The following is a 21764-nucleotide window of genomic DNA, read 5'->3' as shown; positions in this document are numbered from 1 at the left end:
AATGCTGGGGTAACTCAGTGAGTCAGGCAGCATCTGTGAGGGGTACACAAAATTGCTGGGGAAACTCAGCGGGTGCAGCAGCATCTATGGAGCGAAGGAAATAGGCGACGTTTCGGGCCGAAACCCTTCTTCAGCATCTGTGGGGGAATGGATTTGATGATGTTTCAGGTCGGGACATGTAGGATTGGTGTAAATGGACAGCTGATACTCGATGCATTGTTGTTAGGCCAAAGGGGCCTTTTTAGTTTAGTTTATTATTGTCATGTGTACCGAGATATAGTGAAAAGCTTTTGTTGGCAACGCTATCCAATCCAGAAAAAGGCTATATATGAATACAAACCAGCCGTCCACAGTGCAAAGACAAATGATAAGGGGGACCACATTTAGTGCAAAGATATAACAAGATATAAAGGGCACCACATTTAGTGCAAAGATTTAACACCACATTTAGTGCAAAGATATAACTTTATTTGTCCAATAAAGTCTGAAGGATTCTGTGTTGTATTAATCTATGATTGCCACTATCTCTCATCCACCCCGGTTTTGAAGGTTGAAATTCCTCCAGACACTCCTTCCATGATTTCAAAGCTCAATAATATTTTGAAATAAAATTAAACAGGAGTGGTGTCTGTATAATTTTCATGTTCTCTGCAGAAATATTATTTAGAAACCAGGGTGTGTTGAGATAGGTGTGCTAATTGTGCAGATTGGAAGTCCTAGCAATCACGGTGAAGCATGCACATGTTGAAGGCACCGGCCACATCTGTACATCACAGGGAAAGCCAGAACGTTTGCACCAAGGGGTATTGCTGTTGCTGACTGACGTATTCAGGAGATGCTGTCTCACACTCATGGTGGAATAATATGATGCCTCTTTTCAAACAAAAAAACAAAACTACATTTTTCACTGAAATAATTCCATCAGAAAGACAGGAAATGCTGAGAATATTCAGCAGGTCAGGCAGATCTGAAAGAAGAGAAACAGTCATTTGTTAGAGATGGGCTTTTGGGGTCATCAAGGGTGCAAGGATAACTTAATGGAACATGACTAACTGGATGACACAAGAATTTAGTCAGTGTGTTATTAAAGGAAGGTACCCATAAGCTATTTTACTTATGACAAAAATAGATTATTTTGTTGCCCATGAATCAGCATATCATCCTGCCTTCAAGAAGTATTGATGCAGTAGAAGAGGTTCAGAGAATTCAGCAAAGATGACTCTGGTATTTAGGATGAGATTCAATGAACAGAATGTCTCTGTTTAAAATGAATGACACAGGGGGCATTTTAAATTGCGAGTTTAGCACTTAAGGAACACCACTGAAACACGTAAATAACGTGAATGCAAAAATACTGCAGATAATGAAATATGAGCAATTGAAGCTTTTTCCAATTTGTGAAATCAATATCCCACTGTTTAATCCATGTTTTAAAAGCCTATGGAAAATTTGGTTAAGAATAGCATTAAAAGTTAAACCGAACAAATATGAATTTGTTTTATTCTGAGGAGTACGGAGATTGTGCACTACTTCCTCTTTTCAAACACAACATTGTTCTCTAAAACAATTCCATCAGAAAGACACTTGAGTGAAGCATGCAGCTAAGCGGTATCATTTGTAGAAAAAATAGATTGCGTTTATATAGCCTTTTCATGACCTGAAGATATTTCGGAGCTAATAAAGTAATTTAGAAAATGTATTCATTCGTAGATCTGCAGAAAACGTGACAACCAATTTGTGCACAGCAGGTCCTATCAATGGCAAAGCAATAAATGACCAGGAAATCTTTGTGAAATCGGTTATGGGATAAATATTGGGTAGGATAACGGGGGGAGGGGGAGAATCCACTGTTCTTATGTTCAGATTGTTTACGTTCAGCTGCGAGGGCACTCAGTTTAGTACTTGCTGCTCTCATACCTGCAGTTACCAGCAAAAACAGCCCACTTGCTTCTTAAATAGCCAAGACAAAAATTATCATAGCAGTACATAATTACAATCATCATTGAACCTATTGTGGCTTAGTTGCTGCTGAAAATTCACTGTGGGGATGATATATTTTTCAGAAAATTCCCTTTACATTATAAATAAAACAGGACATGGCTCTGCCTTCACAGTAACATCAATTCAAAGCATTCTCTTACAACACGTCAATGGCACTCATGCTTTCTCCTTAAACAATACAACCATGAAGTGTTTGAGAGGCTGTTATGCGGGATCCAGTCCGTATGTGGCGGCAGGACCCGAGACTGTGCTCGTTATTGTCATAGTCTGCAGACTATGGACGGACAAGCACTGAGGTACATCTGTTGATGTCTGTCCAGTGCCTCAATACGTCCCTCACTGGAAATACACGTCCTGTCCCAGAAATGTATTGACAACTGGTAAGTCCTTACAACCCCACCCCACCTCACTCCAACCACACACACCAGCTTACCAGCTGTCAAAACCCTTCAGCAGTTTATAATGTTTGTTAACCTCTCTGATGTGTACAGGACATTGAAAAAAATCAGGAACTAATCATGCTACTAATTTTGATATTAATTAGTTGTTTTTAAAAAAATCATTACACAATTAACTGCATAAAATTACATTGCCGACAATTAAATACCTTTTAAGTTCGCGTTAAAAACAAAGTAAAATACGTGAAACTAACGAGGGCTGAAGTTACTCATCGTGTGCTGTTTAACGTGGGGGCAGGTTCAGAAGGAAATCTTTCCCGCCGAAACTGCAGGGGACTGACACTCCCTCGTTGAATGCACCCCGGCAAGGCTGACAGAAACCCTTTATAATCTGCTTGACCTGCAGGAGTTGCCTCGCTGAGTTAATTTGGACTGTTAAAACTGGTCGTTTCTTCAAAAGTGCTGCCGGCGGTGCGGCGCTCCCTCGGCACAGGCCGGGACAGTCAGCCGAGATCATGCAATGAGGTGGGTAGTGTGGTCACAGGGATCGGCTGCAAGGGACGGCCACCGAGTGATCAGTATTTGCAATGCTGCGTAGACAATGGTACTGAGATGAGGCAGAGGAGTCGATGGGAGGATTAGGGTGTTTACAACTGATTTTCTCCACAGATTCCCCTTCACAGTTGCTGCCCGATGCGCGGAGCTCCTTTGGTTTTAGCTCAAGATTCCAGCATCTGCCGTTTTTTGTGTCTCCGCTGCTGCTTTTCGAAATGAGGAACCAGAGGCTAATATTAGAGAAGATGGGCATTGGAGGTGATGGGCATTGGAGAGGTCAAGGGGAGGTCGCCGGAGATAGACACAGAATGCTGGAGTAACTCAGCGGGACAGGCAGCATCTCTGGAGAGAAGGAATGGCCGAAGCGATTGATACGAGTGAATTGTGCAAAATGGAAGGAGATGTTGTGATGTGAGGGGGGTAGGGTTTGGATACTCAATGCAGGGTCAAGTGGTGGCCGAGTTGGTTCAGCCCTGCGATGGGACAATGGAATTAAATTAACGGCGGCAGCTATCACTCTGGGGGTTGGGTGCCCATGAATGCACGATAATTGCATCAAACGGACTGCGCTTATATTATCGGACCACGCATCTCAACAGACTCCTCATCTATTATATGGGATAAGGGCCAGAAAAGTCATGTGTCACTTTTATCGCGGTGACGTCGCGTACGTGACCCGATGGTGTGTTCCGACACGTGGTGCGTTCCAAAACAAGATTATAAGGTTTGCCAAGCATTGCAAAGGCTCCTCTCGGGGATGGTTGCGTGTGTTCCCTCATTCTGTTGCTTACGTTTGCAGACAACGTGAGCAAATGTTGCCCCGCGCAGCAAACAATGCACACTGGATAAAACAGGTGGAGACTGGTTTGCGTGTTTACTGCATGTTCGGGTGGAAAGTGGGACAATCCGATTTTTGCCGGTGTCCGGAGGTGGCGCAGTATTGCGAAGCAGGCAAAGGAGTTAGGGATGACTTGTCTATCAGTTGAATGGAAGTGATGCTCTGTAAATAATCGCACAGAGACTTTTCTAGGTAGCTTGTTTTTAAAATCATGTAAGTTGTAGCGTGCTTCTCTGGAGCCTTCTTATTTGCTAGCTTCACTTTGGTTGCACTTTATTTTCATGGTGTTTTTTAATCTCCAGGTCCTTGGCCGCCCCGATAAGGGACGTGTGGACGTGTGCGTGATTTGCAGAATGTTGCATTCCAGCTCGCAGCGAAGTCACGTTCCCGGAAGCGGAGCATGACATGTTTTTTTTTCGTCGTTGCCATTAAACTCTTCCAGCATCTGGAGTTAACGTCGCTCAGGGGACGGGAGTAAGGGAGAGAATGTTCTCAAAATTGAACTGCGTACTACGCTGCATCTCGGCTGCCTAAACTTCGATCCAAGGTATATCTTCCACTCGAATGATATGTTTTCAGTTAATATGCGCTCTTTCTGCTAGGGCTGAACTTGAGTAATCGGCCTGTCTAAAGTCAAGTCTTTTACTTCGTTTAAGTGGGGAGCGAGTACATATACGTTTTATTCGTGACCGATGTTTCAAATGTTCATAACGAACCAAAGATACGGGAAAAACCTGTCGTTTTCCCTTTCCTTCTCCAAGCAGCTTGATGAATATGCTAAAAATCCGATTCTTCGATGTGATCGATCATTGCAATCGGGAAGCGATCCCACCGATATCCTATATGTTCCTTGAGTTTGTATTAATTCCAGGAAGAAAGCTGGGCTTTCCACGGAGAGAAGAAGGTTCTCTTCTTTGTAAACCTTGGCTGGGTCCCCACGCATTCATCGTGGGGTGCACTTTCAGCGCACACCCCCTGTCCTCTTCCGAGTGTCTCCGCCTCCTTCATTATTTACCCATTACCGCGGACCATATGGCAACCGTTACTTTTACTTTTGTTATGCAAATTTAATTTTCTTTTGCACACGTAATATTACCCACCAAAAAAAAACAACATGGCGCAGGGCAAGCCGGAGCTGGGCTGAAAAGTTGCTGGGTTTTTTTTGGGGGGGTTGTGGGGTGGCGGAGAGTGGGAGGTGAAATTACATACACACGGAATACAGCGCTGCTCGTACTCTTGGTCAACGTGTCGACTGGCGGCGCGAAAGCCCCAGGTAAGTGTCAGGCTGTCAGTCAGCGACTTCGGAGCTGGTGGATGCCCGGGGATCCGGGCTCGGCGCGCGGCGCGGGGCTGGACCCGTGAAAGGCGCCGCGCTGTTAACATTATATGCACCGGCCTAAAGCAAACAAGTTTTTTTTTTGTGTGTGTGTTGCAAGGATGCACCGTGTCCGCCACTCAACGAGAATGCAATGCAGCGAGGCGGGTGGATTGCACTCGCTAAGTTTCCGGTTATTTTAAAGGAGAAGCCAGCAATTTGAGGATAGATGGCCGGGGTGGGTGATGGAGAGAGGCGGGCGGGCGAGCGGGCGGCGCGCGCGGTGGCGGTTGGCCCCGGGCTCGGACCAGCTGCGTGTCCTGGGATCCCGGTGTTTACCGCGGCCGTCGCCCTCTCGCAGGCCGGGAGAGCCGGACGCCTGGGGCTGGAGGCCATCCCGCCCGCGTCGGGAGTCCCGGCACCGGAGACCGGGCAGAAGTCAGCGTCCCGAGGCCGGCCCCATCGCCGTGACTCCCTTCTTCCCCCCCCCCCCCCGCCATCTTCTGGAGCCCAAGCGGAGCGCGGTGGTGGGAGGAGGAGGCAAAGGGGGTTGGGATCAGTGGCTGAAGAAGGAGAAGCTGGGAGAGGGATGAGTAGGTAGGAGGGCTAGTGGAGGAGCTTGGAAGGCAGGAGGTGTTAGAAGAATGGAGGGGATAACTCGGTGAGTAGTAGTTGGGTCAGGAAGGAAAGGATGTTGAGTAATCTAGGGAGAAGTGGCGCTCAAAGGAAAATAAGGTGGTAACAGATAGGCAGGGTGGGGGAAGTGGATTATAGAAAGAGTTCAAGAATGCAAAGTTAGAGACAGTGAAGGTGCAAAAAGACCCATTGACATTGAACTAGTTGGGAGAGATGCAATGGCAGGTGGTAGTTGGAAAAGGGAATGGAGAAGCACAGTGAAAGGGAAAACGAGAAATTATTTGGCGACTTAAGGGAATGCATGTGCATGAGGGAATAGGAGTGAAACAATTAAAAAGAGGGAACTTTGGTATGGTAACAGAACAAAAGTTGAATATAGAAAGGGAATATGAGGAAAGTAGAAAAGAAAGAAAGTTGGGAGGGTCAATATAAGTAGAGGTAACATGGAAAGAGGAGTATATGGAAAAAGTGAAGGAAGCAAAGGGAACAGAAACCAAAAGTGTGAGTGAAAATAAGAGAAGATGGGAATGCATTGGAACCTAGAAAATGTGAAATGGAGCTGAGAAGAAGTCTGAAAGATGAGAGAAAATGAATGCTTTGATTTGAGGAAGGTGGTGTAAGAAGGTTGAAATAAGGAGGGTGTGAAATGAATTGCTTAGTTTAAAGATGGGAGGTTGTAAGGGTGATAGAACGAGGAGAGAAAAGTAAGATGGGAGAAGTGAAGATACAAGAATTGGAGAATAAAAGGAATGCTGCAATACGCTCAAATAATATATTTTTTAAGGACTGATGAGGACCATTTGCTCTTGTCTGCCAGTTGAGAAAAGTGCAAACTAGCTTAATTGTACCTTGAAAAAATAGGTTTATTTTGCCCAGCATATCAGAACTAACTCAAGTGCACATCCAAGTACTTTTTAAATGTGATAGGGTCTCTTCCTCTTTACCTTTCCAGGCAATAAGTTAAGATTCTTGCTATACTCTGGGTGGGATTTTAAAAAGTTGCCTGCCTTCTAATCCTTTTACCAGTTACTTTAAATCTGTATCTTTGTTTTTGACCCTTCAGCCAAGTAAAATAGATAATTTGTTGCATTTTAGAAGTTACTTATATATTTATATACCTCACTTAACTCTCCTCAATTTCCCTTTTTCCAAAAGAGAACAATTCTGGTTTATCCCATCTGTGCTAGAAGATGCGATTTGCCGGTCCTGGCAACATCTAGAACCCTCTCCAGCACAATTACATATTTTCTGTAATAGGGTGCCCAGTACTTGAAATTCTAGTATTATTCTCCTGTTTGGTTACTAAAGTATAACCACCTTATTATCTTATCTTGCTACCTTTAATGTAACTCAATACACTCTCAAGATCCTTTCTTCATATATTTAGTTATTTAGCTAATCGATTGTCTGTTGCAGTCGCAAATGCCTTGCCTCATTTCTTGAGATTAAATTCCATTTGTCATTTTTCTGCCGACTGACCTTATCATCTCCATCCTCTTGCAATCTAAAGTGTTCCTTCTCGCTGTCAAACACTCAAGACATTGTTTCTATTTCATTTTTTTTTTAATGTGACAAAGAGCAATAAGGCCCATTTTCTCCCAGACTCGTATGCTTATGGCCCAACTAGCCCACACTGGCCAACATGTCCCAACTACACTAGTCCCACATGTCTGTGTTTGGACCATATCTCTCTAAACCTGTCCTATCCATGTACCTGTCTAAATGTTTTGAAACGTTGCTGTAGTACCTGCCCCAACTTCCTCCTCCGGCAGCTCATTTCACACACACACCAACCTTTGTGTAAAAAAAAAAAAAAAAGGTTACCCCTCGGGTTCCTATTAAATCTTTCCCTCCTCATCTTTACCTATGTCCTCTGGTTCTCGATTCCCCTACTCTGTGCAAGAGACTGTGCATCTATCCAATCTATTCCCGTCATGATTTTGTGCACGAGCTCCTGCACTCCAAGGAATAGAGTTTTAGCCTGCTCAACCCTTCCCTATAGCTCAAGCCAATTTTCTATCTATTCGGCTATCTCTCTTTGGATCCCATGGGATCTAACCTTCCTGAGCAGCCTATCACACGGAACCTTGTTGAATCCTTTACTGAAATTCATGTATACAATGTCTATAGCTCTGACTTCATCAACCTTTTCGGTAACATCCTAAAAAAAAACTCAATCAGATTTGTGAGACATGACCTTCCACGTACAACACCAGGTTGACTATCCCTAATCAGTCCTTGTCTATTTAAATGCACATCTATCCTATCCCTCGGAATACTCTGTAGTAATTTTCCAACCACAGACGTTAAGCTCTTGTAACTTGTTTAACTATTTTTGTTGGTCTGGGGGTCACACAGAAGCTGGGTAAGGGTGTCAGATATTATTCCTTTAAAATTGCAGTTCATCAACTAAATTTTACTTCCACAAACACTGCCGCCATTATACTCTTTGTCGTCATCTCCAAATTTTTCACAAAGAAAGCACAAAACTAATAACAGGGAATAGATGGGTAAATGGTTTGGAAAGGCAAGGGAATAAGAAGAGTATCTAGAGAAAAACAAATAAGGGAGAGAAAAGGCCCCTAAGGGAAAGATAGAGGACAGGATACAACAATAAAATAATAGGATTTGGGCAGAAGATAAAGGGAGTGGGGCAGGGGTATGAAACCAGATGTAATAACAAATATTTGTATTCAGAGTTAAATAAGTAGAAAAGAGTGCAAAGTAATAGGAGAAAGAAGTTTGAAGGAAGATTACTGAAATGGGTAGTGGGGAGAAAAAGCTTGAGAAGGAGGTGAAATAAGTAAAAGGAGCTAGTGTGGTGGAAGGTAGAGGAAGAAATGGAGTGGGCTGAAACAAAAATTAAAGGACCAGATTAGTGGGAGGCATGATAAAAAAAAACAGTAAAGAGCAAAGGAAAGGAGCTAAGATGAGAATGAGATATTGATGGGCTGAATGATTGAGACTGATTAGGTCAAAGGTTTAATTGTTGAAAAGTTATTTTAGCCCTCTGATTCTGCAAAATTGAATGTAAAGGTGATGTAAATTATACGGAATAGAGAAAACTGGAACATTGAGGTAGGAGGAAATAGTTCCAGGAAAAAGTGTGATGGGTAAAAAAGGAAGTTTCTTGAAAATGGGAATGCAAGGGACAAGACTAATGTTGAAAAGATGAGAAGTATGTTAAAGATTGGGGGTGGGGAGGTAGGGGAATGTAGAGGAAAGAACCAGGTGCTGGTTTAAATCGAAGGTAGACAAACTACTGGAGTAACAGCGGGACAGGCAGCATCTCTGGAGAGAACGAATGGGTGATGTTTTGGGTTGAGAAGAAGGGTCTCGACCCGAAACGTCACCCATTCCTTCTCTCTAGGGATGCTGCCTGTCCCGCTGAGTTACTCCAGCACTTTGTGTCTACCTTGGGGAATGTGGAGGCAGAATTAGGATAATGTGTGGATTCTTTTTAAAAAGTATATGATGGGAAATGTGAGTTCTTGTCAAAACAAATATGAAAGGCTGCATGCAACAGATTTGAAGTTGTATCCTGTGGAAGGAAAACTTACCAAGACCCTGAAGTGTGCACGCATTTGTGTTATATGATTATGTAGAGCTGGAAGGGGATGTGGGAATTGAGGAATGGAGAAGTGAAGGATTTTTTTTTCTTTCTCTGGCCTTTTCCTTTTATAGGATTATGGAGCTCGGAGAGTTAATTGGGTAAGGTGCTGAAGCTAGGTCTGGCAGTGGCAAACCAGAATGATAGATGTTTACTGCTGCAGATCTTACTGCTAAGATCTGCAGCCCATAATATCTGTGCTGAACATGATGCCTCGATCATCTCTTATTACCTGTACATAATCCATATTCCTCCCTGCCTATCCAAAGGTCTCTTAAATGTCATTATCCTATCTCCCGCAACCACCAACCTTGGCAACACGTTCCAGGCACTGTTTTTAAAAAAAGGTTTCCCCGACCATCTCAACCATAACAATCCAAATCTGTCCAACCTCTCCCTGTAGCTAATACCCCCTAATCCAGGTAACATTCTGGTAAACTGCCTCTGCATCCTTTCCAAAGCCTCCACATCCACCCTGTAGTGGGATGACCAAAACTTCATGCAATACTCCAAATGTGGCCTACCCAAAGTCCTATAAAGCTGCTTCATGACATTCAGACAATTGTACCTCCTTTACAATCCAATCTGTCCAACCTCTGCCTGGGATCATTCTGGTAAACCTCATCTGTATCCTTTCCAAAGCCTTCACATCATTCCGGCAATGGAGCTATCAGAATTGCATCAAATTCTCCAAATATGGCCTAATCAAAGTCCTATGAAGCTGCATCATAATTTCCTGACATAATTGACATCAGTCTGAAGAAGGGTTTCGACCCGAAACGTTGCCTATTTCCTTCGCTCCTTAGATGCTGCCTCACCTGCTGAGTTTCTCCAGCATTTTTGTCTACCTTCATAATTTCCTGACTCGTACTCAATACACCAACCTATGAAAGCAAGCACATTATATGCCTCCTTTATCACTCTATCTTCTGATGTTGCCACTTCCAGAGAGTTCTGGACGTGGACCCCAAGATCCTTCTGTACATCAATGCTGGTCAGGGTCATGCCATTAATTGTATACTTTCCCCATGCGTTTTGCCTCCCAACGTGCAACACCTTATACTTGCTCGGATTAAATTCCATTTGCCTTTTCAGTAGCTGATCTATATTTGCTGTATACCTTGATGGCCTTCCCCCAGCAATCTTGGTATCATTTGCAAACTTACTAACCAACCCATCTATGTTTACATATATATAAAGAAGCCAGTTCCGAGGCCATACAACCAAGTCACTGCATCTTAATCTTCTGGATCAGCCTATCTTTGGGGACTTTATCAAATGATAAAGGTATTTATTGTACTGGCAGAAATGTTGATTAAAATACATTGTTACCTAATGTTGACAAAGGCATTAAAAACACAAGTTGGATGCTTGATTTAAACAGCAATCTGTTGCTTCAGAATAACAAAAATGAGTTTGAGATGGTCCTACTGCATCCGGAGTATGATGGTTGGAGAGGGACAGACAGGTCATCCTTTGGATTGATGGGTACTGCATTGTACTGATGGTTACGTGACATGCTGAGGTGATATGTCCTGTGGCGATAGGAAAAGTTAGACATCATTAGCTGGGGAATTTAATGGTGCATTCAGGACTGAAAATGCAGGGTGACGTTTCTAAGACTATTATACGGCTTCATGCAGAATAAGGAAAATGGGTGAGAATTGGGCAAGGAAAACATTTGGGAACTTGATGTTACAGTTCAGTATGAATATTTGAAGATTTAAGGAATTTACAGTTCTCTAATGTAAAGGTAACAAGAGCAGAGCTAAGATTTGGTTGATCATGAGAGCTGTGTTACAACTAGGGATTTTACTGGGTAACGTTCATGTTCTTAAAACAAAGCATGTTAAGTCTTAGACAGGGATTTTGAGTGAGAGAAGTTGCAAATTCTTAGAAGTTTCAAAGATTGTTTGTGGAAGGGTAATTGTCTAATAAAGTGGGCATGGGTGGAGTATGTGGATGTTAAAAAATTAGGAAAGGTTATTTAGTTAAATTTGAGACATTTTTGAAGTCCACAATATTGAAAATAACTTGTTCGTAGACCAATGAAAGTTCAGAAAAAATTGGAGAGGCTATGAATAGCAGACAAACTTGTGTATTAAAATTGGGATAGAGGGGTATCAAAGTGCAATTGCAGGAATGGGGGGGGGGGGGGGGGGGGGGGGGGCTTGTGTTGCAGAACAGTTATAGATGAGTAACCAAGAGACGACTCCAGTTAAAATGAGAGATGAAGCAGGTGAACAGGTGAGAATGTTAAAGTAGTAAGACTTCTGAATAAAAGCAACCATTGACATCTTTGACATCTCAAAGGCCTTCAAGGTACCCATGAGGTTGAAAGGAGAATCAAATATAATGGAATCGCAATGTGGAATGTAAGGGACCTCATGGGATCAGTGTGAAGTTACCTTGAAAATATAACTAAAATTTATGCAAAGTAATTTAATGGAATATTTGCAGGGAAAATGAGGAAGATGTGTCCTTGTGCAAATGTGTGCTGCAGTCTAATTTGCAGATTACTACTTTAATGTGCCCACTGCTTTTGAATTAATTGCTCAACTGGACCTTATGTGAAAGTAGCTCAAGTGTGTGCTTGATGTGCAAGTCAGTTTCAACAAAACAGGAAGTTGAGGAGAATGGGTTTTTTTAGACACAGCGCTAACATGCTCTCTCCTTGCATTTAGCTAGAAATTGTGTTTAAATTGCTCTAGGTGCAGGCTGTGACTGCATATTCAAATTCCCTGGCTATTTAACAGGATGGAATCACAGCAGGGTTGTAATTTTTAAAGGAGCTTCCTTAAAGTGTTTGAGATCTGCAGTCGGGAGCAGAAGTGCTGCAGGATGTGTTTGATTTACTTGGTGACTTTCTATTGTTCATTACCACTGAACCCTGTCCCTCCCAAACTCCCATCTACTCAATATCTCTCCCTCTGGTTCTAATTTCATTCCCCACCTTCCTTGCGACCCGTTGTCTTTCCTGCTTATCACCTCTACCCTTAGTTGCAATCTCCATTCGATTTGTCTGCCTGTCAGTCCCTCCTTGCCTGGATCCAGCCATCACTGGCCAACTCTTGGCCATCCCTTCCCCTGTCTCCTTCTCTACTCCATCAGTCTGAAGATACCCGATTGTTCTTTTCCCTCTATGGACACTGCACGATGCGCTGAGTTCCTCGAACACTTGTGTTTCTTTGCTCAAGATTTCTACAGGATGAAGGTTTAAGGCAGCAGTAGTCTGGATATATTCCAAATTTGGGAGGATTGTGTGGCTGATTCTGAGATTGCAATGAGTCCTACTAATAGAATTAAACTTGGTGGGTGAGATAAGAACTTTAATTTGCAGTGATATGTAGACTTTCTAATGCTTTAATCTCTGCTAGATCAATTAATTTTAGTTGACAGTTTTTTTTAGGTACTATTGTGCGGTGACTTTTGAATTCTGTAAGACTTGTGATGTTGAGTTTCATCATTTCAAATGTGTAACCTGCCTCTTTAGGCATTGATCCATCTTTGGGGTTTCTGCCAGTAATTTAATCTCATGTTGTCAGTATATTTGACCCTGTTGATGAGAGAGATTATAAAGGTTCTGTTCGATCTTTCCTTCACCATGCACTTCCAGGAGGAGTGAGCCCACCATGCTAAGCATTTCTAGCAATTTTGTTTTCAATTTACAGTAGTCCACAATTTATTGTATTTGGATTAACTTTTTAGATGTTACATAATATACCTTTTCCAATGAGCCTGGGTTGGAATGAAATGTGGCACATATCTGGATGTTGAACCATCAGGGTTTTTAAATAGACAGATAGCAGATTATTGGAGGTTTAAGGTAATTGGCCTCATTCGTAAACCTGGAGTGCACAATTGTGACACTTCAAATATCTCTTCTTCCTAAACAGATCTCTTGGCACAAACATCTCTTCTTCCTAAACAGATCTCTTGGCACACAATAACACACACAAAGGGAATAGCAAAGGGAAATTATACCCTATCTATAAAGGTTCTACTTTCAAGGCTGCAGCACTTCTGTATTCTGTGACCATTATGTAGGAGTTTATTAATTGGGATGAAACAATAACTTGGTGGAGTAGTATAGTCAGTAATCAAGATGATATAATTTGAAATCATGGAAGTTAATAATGGGTGAATACATTTGCAGTGGAATGCTACTGCTTTGCTTATTCAGCATTATGTAAAATCTGTTTATACAATATAGTTTTCAAGAGAGTTAGATTTAGCTCTTGGGGCTAAGGGAAACGAGGGATATGAGGGGGGGTGGGGGGTGGGGGGGAAGCTGGCACGGGATACAGATTTTGGATGATCAGCCATGATCATATTGAATGGCCTACCCCTGCACCTATTTTCTATGTTTCTATATAGAATGCTGAGAATCAATTCAACTCTTTTTTGGCCTTGTACTAGAATTATTTACCAACTTCATCAGTTTAACTTGGTGATGAACATTTGAGGGTAGGCGTGTGTATGTATCATATTGTACAACGAGCATAAACTATTGTAGGAATGTGGTATACATTGCTGTATACTTTGTTCTCTTCATTACCAGAATGTTGTTGGATTTTGCTTTGTATGTGTTGTCAGACAATGTATTGGTTTTCCAATGTACACTGTGTAGTCTCCATACAAAGTTTATAGTTTAGACTAGATCGTTTTTTCCTAAAAAAATTATCTTGAAGCTATGTATTCATTTGAGAAATACAGAAATAAACGTGTCCCAACAGTTGAGATTCCCTTAGGGCAAGTGCTTAATATTGTCTGCCATTAGTTCTGTATTACTTGGAGCTGTTTTACAGTGAATAGATGTGTTTTTTTGTGCATGTTTTAGGTGGGACATGCGGTAGAGATTAAAAGGAGACATTGTGTTTGAAGATGTCACCTGAATGCTGATTGTATGACCAATTTAATCATGGAATTCATTCAAAATGTATATTTACAAAACTGCAAGGTAAAATAAATAGTCCTTTAGTATATAGGTGTTACTGCTCAGACCAAATTCATTTTTATTATCATCCTTCAGTTCAGAAGTCATACCTCCTCAACTACCTTCTTTCTATGCCCATTATCTCCATTTGTGATCTATGTGAGTTTTAAATTTGTATTTCGATCACTAATTCTGGTCATGTAGAGATGCTTATCTAGGAATAGTGGGATTTTTTCATAGTAGAAAATGAAGGTGCATGTGGAAGAAACAAACCAATTTGGTTGGATGGGACCACTCGGGAATCAAAGTGGTCAACTCTGTGAAGCCACAGGAGATGGCAAGGTCCTCAACGAGTATTTCTTCTCTGTTTTCAACATGGAGAAAGATACGAGGACTGGTGAACTTGGGGCAGTCAATGGAAGTGTCTTGAGACCAGTCAATATTACTGTTGAAGAGGTGCTGAAGGCCCTGATGCAAATGAAGGTGGACAAATCTCCTGGGCCTGATCAAATGTATCAAAGGACACTGTTGGAAGCTAGAGAGGAAATTGCAGGTGCCCTGGCTGAGATTTACCATTAGTTAGTAAATACAGGAGAGGTTCTGGAAGACTGGAGGGTAGCAAATGTTGTGCCTCTATTCAAAAAGGGCTGCAGGGAAAAGCCTAGGAAATGCAGGCCAGTGATCCTGACATCTGTGGTCAGAAAGTTACTGGAGACTATTCTGAGGAGTTAGATATATCTGCATTTAGATGGTCAAGGGCTGAATAGGGACAGTCAGCATGGTTTTGTATGTGGGAGGTCATATCTCATGAATCTGTGTTTTTTGAAGATGTGACCAAAAAGGATGATGGGAGCAGAGCAGTAGATGTATTTATGGATTTCAGCAAAGCATTAGTCAAAGTTCTGCTTGATAGGTTGCTCTGGAAGGTTAGATCACATGGGATCAAAGGAGAGATAGCTGAATGGATAGAAAATTGCCTTCATGGAAGGAAATGAAGAGTGACGGCGAGGGTTTTTTTTTGGACTGGAGCCCTGTGTACCTTAAGGTTCGGTGCAGGGCCCATTGTGGTTTCTCATCTATATCAATGATTTGGATGAGAACATACACGGCAAAATTATTAAGTTTGCAGATGACATAAAAGTGGGTGTTATTGTAGATAGTGGCGATGGTTGTCAAAAATTGCAGCAGGATCTTGATTGGTTGGGCAGGTGGGCTGAGGAATGATTGATGGAATTGAATACAGAGAAATGTGAGGTGTTGTCTTTTGGGAAGTCTAACATGTGCAGGATAAGCACAGTGAATGGTCGGACTCTGTGGAGGGTTATAGAGCAGAAGGATCTAGGAGTGCAGGTACATAGTTCCTTAAAAGTGGCATCACAGGTAGATGGGGTGGTCAAAAAGTATTTTGGCACATTGGCCTTTATCGGGCAGAATATTGGGTATAGTAGTTGGGAGGTTATATTGCAGTTGTATAATCTTTTAATGCCATTTATACATTTAGAGCATTGTTTTCAGTTTTGGTTGTGTGTTATAGGAAAGATGTTGTCAAGCTGAAAATGGTGCAGAGAAGATTTACGATGTTGCCAGGGGTTGAGGGCCTGAGTAATAGGGAGAGGTTGAACAGGCTAGGACTCTATTGCTTCGAGCGCTGGCGGATGAGGGGTGATCTTATAAAGGTGTACAATATCATGAGAGGAATCGATCAGGTAAACGCGCAATCTCTTGCCCAGGTCAAGAACCAGAGGACATAGGTTTAAGGTGAGGGGGAAGATTTAATAGGAATCTGAGGGTTGACTTAATTTACACAAAGGGTGATGGATATATGGAACGAGCAGCTAGAGGAGGTAGTGAAGGCGGGTACTATCGCAATATTTAAGCATTTAGACAGGTACATAGATGCGACAGGTATAGAGGGATATGGGACAAACATAGGCAAGTGGGACAAGTTTAGATGGGACATGTTGGTCGGTGTTGGTATGTTGGGCTGCGGGTCTTGTTTACATGCTGTTTGACATTGGCTCTATGACAGTGGACATAAGAGTGGAACATGGAGTAGGGAGTATTGTGTCCTGATGAGACTGTACTCCTTCGGCAAAAATCAGCAAAAGGAAATTAATTGGTTATCCGTCTGTGTTTTCTTGCTGTGCACAAATTAGCTATCCTGCCCACCTAAATAACGGCTGTTCTTAGAATGTAATTATTTGGATGTGACATTTTTTGATCTGCTGAGAATATGATTGGAGCTTGAAGATGTAAATTTGTTGATCACTTAACTTGTGCACTATTTCTAATGGTGAACCAGTAAAGGGCCTGTCCCACCTTCACGACTTAATTCAAAACCTCTGCCGAGTTTAAAGGACCTAAAAAAAAAAATCTACGAACTCCTACGACCTTCTACGACTATGTTCACGAACTCCCACGACTATGTTCACAAACTGCTACGAGAATTCCCACGACTATTTCGATGTCCTCCTTACCAGTAAAAAGTTGCAATTTCTTTCATCCTGACCATTTTTTTTATCGGGCTGGAAAAAACGTCCCGACTTACCTGATGCCACGAGTACCTACGGCTAGCATAACGAGCCGCTACGATATATCTACGACCTCCTACGGACTCATTACGAACATTCTGCAAGTTTGAATCAAGGGGGAAACTCGGGAGAATTTGTGAATTAACCCATGAAAGTAGGACAGGCCTTTAAGATTAATCAGATTTTACCTCAGATTTTGCTAATTTCAGCAGCCTGTTGCTAAAATTGATTCTGTTCCATCAAGATAGAGATGACAGAAGAATGGTTGGTTGCGTTGTGTCCAGTGATTCCCTGTTGGAATGAATTTGAAGAACATAGGATGAGTGTGATGAAGACTTGTTTCAAACTGTCAACCAGCTATTCTCACGCGCACTCTTTTGGTTAGGCTGTGATCTGATTTGGCTCTCGTGAACCGTGCAGTATATCACCCCTCTCGTGAACCGTGCAGTATTTCTGCATATATGATGGTATGGTGCTGATGGTACAGTTCAACAAAAATGGTGGCAGGTTTTTGTCTATAAATGTTGATTTGAACAACTTGCCATAAGGTGTTGTTCTTGGCTGAATTTAAATTAAAAGGTTGTGAATTGAGAGGGGTGTATTGTATTATCCAGACTCTCTGGACAAAAGATCATTTAAATAAGGTGCAAGACAGTTGCTGGCACCTGGGAGGCTGCTGGAGAATAGTTTATACCTTTATGAGAGGCGAGAGAAACCTGTTGAGCCGAGTTCAAAAATTTGACACTATTCTCAAGTTTCAGCTGATAAAATATTTCAGATTTATAAAGATGTAGTGATGTGTTGCCATGCATGCATGGAATAATTTCAAATATAATTGATTTAATCTTCACTTCTACCTATCTTCGCGGACAAATTTTTTGTACTGAGAATTCCCATTTCCTATACTGAGAATGTATGTACCTGCTATGATTGGAGTTTGAGCTTGTTTTAAGAAGGATGATTTTAAAGCTTGATTAATCCTGGTGGATTTGATGTCGGGTGGGCTAAAACGATTTGAAAACTTGGCATGATGAGTTATTTTAAGTGGTTTTCTGTCTCAATGTTAGTGTGGCCCCACGCTACTGACTGCAGACTTGCTGTGTGATTCATTAGAGTTTTTCACCTCTGTACTAAATTAAGAATGTGTATGTGAGAGATGCTGAAAGTTTTATTTAAGCGAAGTTTTGCTTTCAGTCATTCTTTTTGCAACTTTACAATGACTTTATGGTAAATTGCTAATTTTACAGTTCAAGCCAACTGCGGTTAAGTCAGACGTTGCTCACTGTGCTGAAATGATGCACTCTAGTTTATGGAATGAATTGCATTCAGTAAACACCTGAATAGGTGTGTTGATTCTCATCCAGAACTGACCTTTCGTGCAGATTGCTTTTCTCCTGGCTAGTACAGAAAATACATGTTTCCGTTGCATCTTTCACAACCTCAAAACCATTTACACCCAGTGAAATATTTTTAAATTTAGCTGTTATTTGGGGATCATGTTAATCCATTTCACCTCAAATCTTCTATGAGGAAGAATTATACTTTTTGGATTCTTTTAAATAGCTAGATGAAGACAAATCTGAAGTGGGTGATATAAATTGCCTGGTGAGACCGTTCTTAAGAAATTATAGCCATTTTCTTTTAAACATCTTTTTTGTTTGCTGTAAAGAACTGTTGCCATAATTCAAAAGTTATGTTGTATTAGGATAGCAGGAATTCCTGCACCTGAGGTTTGACCTCTAGAAAATTCCCTGTAAAAATGGTGAAATTTGTCTTTTCCCCCCTTGTGGGAAGGACTGATCACCAGGTTAACACTAACTGGTGCTGTAATGTTACCTTGGTGTGGAACCATGACATAAACCATGGTAAAGAACTCTAAGGTTTAAAGCACGTGGTTTTAATTATTTATTTATTAGATGCTGACCTTGCAATTGAGTAAGCAAAAGATAAAGTAGCAATTTTCTGAAGTAAAATTGATCTTTCTCTTGGCTGAAGTTGATGTTTTCTGTCCTTTCAATGTTTGTGATCATGCCCAGCTGGCAAGAATAGCAGCGGAACCTATCTCGAGCTGCAACAGTGCTGCTTTGTAATTGATTACCAGGCATTGCCTCATGAGTCCGGTGTAACTTGTGTTTTTCTTAAAACCACCTCCCGTGTCTGTTCAGATCAAAAACTCAGATGAAGTACCATAATAGTGCTTGGTGCTTTGGTGCTTGGTTTACTTGGTGCTTTGTTTCAGTCATTCAGGTGGGTGTAGCTTTTTATCCCCATTACTGATTACCATTTAACTGAATGGATTGCTGTGACATTTCAGATGGCAGCTCAGAGTGGATCTCAAGTCATGTATGGGTTATACTGGATAATGATGCCATAATTCCTTCCACTAAGGACATCCAGTGAACATGATAGGTTTTCTCGATAATTCAATAGTTTCATGGTCACCATTACCACAACAAATTTCATAAAGCACCAGGGATTGTACTTGGAGAATCGTTACCTGAATATCTATAAATGTGGTTAGGCTAGAGATTTTTTTTTTTTGGTCCAATATTGGCTCTATGCACCTAGCCTTCCTGTATTGTAGATTTGGGCTAAATCTGTTCCCAATATTGAACATTGGATGCAGCGGATGTTATAAGATGAGATTACTTCAGCTGTATTACTGAAGATCTGACCTCCCAAACCAGCTGTTCCATTCCAATACATGTACAACACTGGCACTTACCCGACAATATGGCAAATATGCAGGCAAAAAGATGGACCCAATCCAATTCATCTTGTTAGTACCCAATCATTATGCTCACAATCATCAGCTAAAGTGTAGTGTCAATGATGGTGCTATCAATTGGACACTACACTCACCAATCATCTGCTCACTAGTTTTATCAGGCCCACTCAGCTTCAAATCTGATCACAGTTTTGGTCGAAGGTTGATTTGCTGAAGTGATGTGAGTGAGCATCAAAAGGAAATCATTCCAGTAGTTTGAATCATATCTCACAGAAGATGGTTGTTGTTGTTCAAGGTCACAGGAAATATTTTCAGCACGCCTTGGGACAGTATCCCAAATTCAAATCTACAATAAAAAGAATCGTTCTTGCCGATCCCAAGAACGAGATCAGACAGCATCTCTGGAGATAGCAGACAGACAGTGTTTTACATCGGGACGCCTGCCCTACCGAAATCCTCTAAGTACTTTGATTCCACCTTGTTTCTTCCACCCCCTTCACCCTTGACCAGTGTACATCGGAGACATGTCGCATGCTGTTCACTACTTCAGTAATTTCCAATTCCAAGGCCCCCATCACCACATCTGTTCCACGGATGTCCAATGGTTCTTCCTTAAACAAAGATCCAATTAGTTCCCTGCAAGCAACACTCTCTTCCACCTTGCCTTTTAACAGCATCTCTTTTGTCTCCTCTCACTTTAAGTCGGAGGTCAGCCATGGGCACTTGCAGGAGCCCCAGCTGTGCCTGTGTGTGTTCCATTGAACACTCCTTGTTGCATATGTATTCCAGTACAAATCCTCAACTCTTCCTCGGCAACATACAACTGCATCAGTGCAGAATTTGGTCATTCATCAGCTTTATTAAGTTTCATCTAGTCCTTTAATTCACTGGACTATCTCTGATGCATCTTTCTCCCTTCCTGATCTATCTCCATCACAGGGACAGACCATTGATTAAAATAAGTAGACACAAAATGCTGGAGTAACTCAGTGGGACAGGCAGCATCTCTGAAGAGAAGGAATGGGTGACGTTTTGGGTCGAGACCCTTCTTCAGTCTCCAGCATTTTGTGTCTACCTTTGATTCAAACCAGCATCTGCAGTTCTTTCCTACACATTGATCAAAATTAGTCTGAAGAAAAGTCCCAACCAAAGCATCGTTTGTCCATTCCATGCACAGATGCATTCTGACCTGTTTTCTTCCAGCACATTTTTTCCACTCAAGATTCCAGCATCTGAAGTTTCTTATGCCTACAAATAATTGTCAACTGTTTCATCAATAACCTTCCTTCCGTTATTAAATGAAAAGTGAGGATGTCATCAATGATTTCACAATGATCAATTCTATTTGTAACACATCTTCAAATGAAGCTCATGGTAAGATTTGTTCATGCTACATGACCATCTCCAAAGAGGGAAATGTACACAATGTTTGATGGCATTGCCATTGCCCTGCCATCAACCGATGGGATTGGTGTGGGATGTTTGCCATAAATTAGAAAATGAATTCGACCAGCAACAAATATACAGTGGTTACAAGAACAAGTTAGAGGTTGGGTATTTTTGCTGAATGGTTCAACTGCTGATACCAAAAGCTTTTCACTATCTACATGACATGTATCGGGACATAATTTAATACTCTCCATGTGTATGGCTCCATCAGTTTAAATGTTCAAGCCATTCGTGACAAAGCTTGCTTGGTTGTCATCATACCCGCCACCTTTAACAGTCATTCCATCCTTCAGTTGTGCACAGTCGCTAGAGTACACGTAAGCTGCAAAATACATTGTTACTTGCTCAGGCTATTCTACCAGCTCTCAAATCTGCAACTTCTACCTCCAGGACTGACAGTTTAGCAGGTGAAAGCACCACTAGTTGCAGTGCTCTAACCAAGTCCACACCAAACTGCTGATCCTTCAGCATGGGCTCTTTATTATAGAACTCCTTCCCAACAGCACATCATGAACAACTTGAGCAAAGTACTTCAAGATGGCAGCTCACCACTACCTTCTCAACAGCACTTAAGGATGGGGGTTAAATGCTAGCCTTGCCAGCAATGAGTTTACAGAAAATGAATAAACTGTTTTTTAAAATTATTAACGGGTAAAAATCCCTTGGTGTTATAGTGGGGCAATTCTTCTGCGTTGCTCATGCAAGAAGGAAACATCAGGTGAGGGAAGTAAAAAATAAAATGGAAAATACTAGTAATACTCTGCAGG

At 41.7% G+C, this 21764-nt stretch overlaps 1 protein-coding gene and 1 long non-coding RNA gene across 6 annotated transcripts in view; one reads left to right on the top strand and one right to left on the bottom strand.

Moving 5' to 3' along the window:
• Positions 1-446: 446 nt before the first annotated feature.
• On the bottom strand, positions 447-2783 carry LOC116976818. Its single transcript, XR_004413056.1, has 2 exons — positions 2609-2783; positions 447-967 (listed from the first exon to the last, which is right to left on the bottom strand). It is a non-coding gene; the product is annotated as an uncharacterized LOC116976818 (long non-coding RNA).
• A 50-nt stretch (positions 2784-2833) lies between these two features.
• bahd1 (bromo adjacent homology domain containing 1) overlaps positions 2834-21764 on the top strand; it is an 86069-nt gene continuing 67138 nt past the window's right edge. The window contains exons 1-2 of one of the 5 annotated variants that reach the window (XM_033026767.1): positions 2834-2924; positions 4095-4339. The gene's annotated coding sequence lies outside the window, so the exon portion shown is untranslated. Of the gene's footprint in view, positions 2925-3709; positions 3809-3885; positions 4006-4094; positions 4340-4938; positions 5066-21764 lie in introns of those variants that run through there. The other 4 variants (XM_033026766.1, XM_033026763.1, XM_033026764.1 and 1 more) reach the window with 4 other exon arrangements.

This window comes from Amblyraja radiata, chromosome 9 (genome assembly GCF_010909765.2).
Source record: "Amblyraja radiata isolate CabotCenter1 chromosome 9, sAmbRad1.1.pri, whole genome shotgun sequence".
NCBI lineage: Eukaryota > Metazoa > Chordata > Chondrichthyes > Rajiformes > Rajidae > Amblyraja > Amblyraja radiata.
This window is presented reverse-complemented; position numbering and strand designations above follow the sequence as displayed.